Below are 3,945 nucleotides of genomic sequence, written 5' to 3' on the forward strand. Positions count from 1 at the left end.
GCACAAACAATGAATCATGGAATACTTCATCTAGAACTAATGATGTAATGTATGGGGATTAACATAAGAATAAAAAAAAATTTTTTTTTAAATGGAAAATAATTTTAAGAAAGAACAAACTTTTTAAAGGCACTGTCCCTTTCAATTTGTATATTACAGTCCTTTGTTGCACATCTCATTTCATTTATTGAATTTTATTTTTTTTTAAGATTAGTTATTTATTTGAGAGAGAAGGTGCCACGCACAAGCATGAGCAGGGAAGAGGGGCAGAGGGAGAGGGAGAAGCAGGCTTCCCGCTGAGCAGGGAGCCCAATGCAGGACTCGATCTCAGGATCCTGGGATCATGACCTGAGCCCAAGGCAGACGCTTAACTGACTGAGCCACCCAGGGGCCCCTCATTTACTGAATTTCAAATACTAGTGGATAAGGATTGACTGAGTCTTAACCATCTTTGAATCTAACAAAGCATGCAGACAGCTGTGACATGGTAGATGTTAAGCAATGAATGCTTTTCTTAAACAAGTATGCCATATTTGGAGGGGTCAAAACACTTATTTTTTTTAACTCCTCTGGACTCCTTTCTTTAGTCCAAGGTCTTACTGAGCTTCCTTATCATTCCTTGTCCATTTCCCACCTGTCATGACACTGAAGACCCTCTTGCTGCCCAGATACTCTACCCAACATCATAATTACTAGAAGACGCAAACAATGAATCGTGGAATGCTACATCAAAAACTAATGATGTAATGTATGGTGATTAACATAACATAATAATAAAAAATAAATAAATAAATAAATAAATAAATAAATAAATAATTACTAGAAGGTGATTACATTCTTGTTTTTTTGTTTTTTGTTTTTTCTTCATCACGCCAGCTCTCAAATTTTTCTTTGTTGTGTCTCATTTCACTTGAAGGAGTCTGATGTACTGTGTTCCAAACCCTCCAGAATATACATAAGAGGCAGAGGAAAAAGGGGGAAAAAAGTTAATCTGAATTTGCTTTCTTAAGGAGCAATCCAGTCCAGCATTGTTATAAGATGATGTACCATATTTCAACAGATGATTTAAATAAAAATGATGAAGGTGACCATATCAAAAAAGCCTCATATATTGAATCATGCAAACAAGTTAAAAGCTATATGATCCTTCCTAGAGGGAAAAAAAAAATTGGAAGAATACCTTTAAAAATCTCTCCCGGGTATTAAAGTTCTATATGTTTATTGGATATAATATGAATAAGAGTGCAAAGAAAACAATAAAGATTAATCACAAGCCTCAGTGTCCTTTGGTAAAATGATTTGCATGCTTTTCCCCTATAATTTTAAGATAAAATTGAGATTCAAATTGTATTAGCAATTTTGATTCTTGTTTTTTTAACCTTGGTCAAGGACCTCTTGTCATAATGTAACAGAATGCATTCCTAACCTTGGAATTCCCAACAATCGGGAGATACAAGTCAAGCCAATCTTTGGGAGCCTGTGCGCTGGCTTCCCAGTTCCCCCGCTTCCCAGTACCCCAGTCCCACCCACATTTATGGGTATGGTTGATACCATGCTGTGGGCATTAACTGAAACCATGCCGGGAGAGAGCTTTATAAACTGTCAAGCATGCCACAGATGTGATGCAACATTTGAAGGTGTGCCCAAACATTAGCTAAATCCTAATCCTGTGCAAGAAGTGCTTGTATGTTGAGAAGCAGTCACTCTCCTCAAGGAGGCATGCCTTCTGAGGGAATGAGAATTTCATCAAAGGCAGCTGACTGGATTTGCAAACACACCCTCATTTTAGAGACAATTTTGCTTTTATTGATTCTGTCTTTGTCTATCTGAGGGAAGATTTGAGGTAATTACTTGAATACTTCAAGCCCCAAACCCCTAACTAACTTCCTTACCACACTGATGACTTCATTAGGAAATACTTGTGGGAGACCCATTTACCTGCATAGTTATTTCACTTCTTCCTCACTTTTCCTACTGGAGGCAGAATTCCGTCCTTCTCTCCCTGTGCCCTTTTGTCCTCTTGTCAAACTTCAGGAATGAATTACAGAAAGGAAGGTTCTTGTTGCCTCATTCCCTTCCAAGACGTTTTTTTTTCCTAATGCTTTCCTTCCACCAAAATAAGAATTAAAAGTGATATTTCATTTGACAGCTGGTAACTAATCCCACCTTAGCAGGAAGGAGAACAGGAAGCCAGCAAAGGAATTTTCCATTCCGATGTCCCTTTCAATTTTTTTCCACATCAGGTACTTTTCAAAATCTAGACATTTCCAGTGAGTCTGTATATCTTCTTGTTTTGTCTACCAGAGTCACTTGTCCTTTAACTTCTTCTATGCCAATGAAAAACCTCACTGAACTGATGTTTGTAATTGAAGGAGGGAGAACTTGAGAGCTTTTGAAATTCCAAAGGGAATATAACCGAAATGGGATTCTTTGGCTTATGCAAACGGGATTTTTGCTTTTGTAAAGATAAAGTTCACCCAGCAAGTCCCTCAAACCACACATCAAAATGCTTCATATTGTAATGAGAACTACAACTTTGACTCCTGAAATAAGTCTCTGCTCAACCATCTCCCCTCCCTTCCTGCCTTCCATCTTTCCTTCCTTCTTCCCTCCCTTCTTCCCTTTCTGCATCCCTTCCTTCTTCCCTTCCTCTCTCCCTTCCTCCCTCCCCCATTCATTTCTTCCTTTCTTTTCTGTTTAAATACTAAAGGGCTCTGTGTATTTTAATATGTTCTGAGCCTTCCAGAATGTATATGATAAGAAGTGGAAGAAAAAGTAAAGAGCCAAGGAAAGAGTCGACTTGAATTTGTTTCTTAAGAAACAATCCAGTTCAGCATTTTCAGAAGACAATGCATGATATTCCAACGAATGATTTTTTTTTTTAAGATTTATTTGAGAGAGAGAAAGAGAACACATGCCTGCGTGAGCAGGGGGAGGGGCAGAGGGAGAGGAAGAGAGAGAATCTCAAGCAGACACCCCGCTAAGCACAAAGCCCGAGGTGGGGGCTCGATCCCATGACCCCCAAGAACATGACCTAAGCCGAAATCAACAGTCAGACGCTCAACCGACTGAGTCACCCAGATGCCCCTCAAAGAACGATTTTTTTTTCATGATGAAATTATAGTTTCCTAAAGTGGGTGATTTGGACAAAATGTGAAAGAAATATATTCATGTAAACTGGTATCATTTTAAATGAAACAATTTAATTAAGATGATGTCTACAGCAACACGTTAAATTCTATATAAATAGCATTTAACATTGCTCTGTTTTTCTGAAATTTTTTTCTGAAAATGTTTTTGAAATTTCCAAGTGCATATTTTTACTGAAGCAATAATAATTAGAACCTAAATAAAAGCAATAAGAAACATTTATTGAGGGCATACTAGTAGCAGGGACTGTTTTAGACACTTTTGATGTATTAACTCATTTATTTTTCTCACTTAACCAGTGGGTAAGCTGAGGAAGCCACAGGCATCTTATAGTATCTGCTTAAGGCCCTACATCTAGTCAATAATGGCCCCAGGGTATGAACCCAGGCAGTCTGGCTATAGAACCAGAGATCTGAACCACTTCTTTCTGCCTAGGTATCTATCAGCTGAGCAAATCTTTCCTTGGTTTAACAATTACATTGTCTTTTTTTTTTTTTAAGATTTTATTTATTTATTTGGGAGAGGAAATGAGATAGAGAGAGTATGAGAGAGGGGAGGGTCAGAGGGAGAAGCAGACTCCCCGCTGAGCAGGAAGCCCGATGCGGGACTGGATCCTGGGACTCCAGGATCATGACCTGAGCCGAAGGCAGTCGCTTAACCGACTGAGCCACCCAGGTGCCCCAACAATTATATTGTCTTGATTCATTATCGACAAAGAGCCCCAGACTGAATTTTATCAGCCCCTAGATGAAAGTAAAATCATTTCAGATTATAGTAACTAGAGATCAGTTTTTG

General features: G+C 38.5%; 1 protein-coding gene across 1 annotated transcript in view; it reads right to left on the reverse strand.

Moving 5' to 3' along the window:
- Positions 1 to 1,999, reverse strand: part of KCNJ16 (potassium inwardly rectifying channel subfamily J member 16) — a 59,360-nt gene extending 57,361 nt beyond the window's left edge. Inside the window, exon 1 of the mRNA XM_081804598.1 lies at positions 1,939 to 1,999. The gene's annotated coding sequence lies outside the window, so the exon portion shown is untranslated. The remainder of the gene's footprint in view (positions 1 to 1,938) is intronic.
- Between the last annotated feature and the right edge of the window lie 1,946 nt (positions 2,000 to 3,945).

The sequence above is a fragment of the Leptonychotes weddellii genome, chromosome 15, assembly GCF_054177405.1.
Source record: "Leptonychotes weddellii isolate Sample4059 chromosome 15, ASM5417740v2, whole genome shotgun sequence".
NCBI classification, from domain to species: Eukaryota; Metazoa; Chordata; class Mammalia; order Carnivora; family Phocidae; genus Leptonychotes; species Leptonychotes weddellii.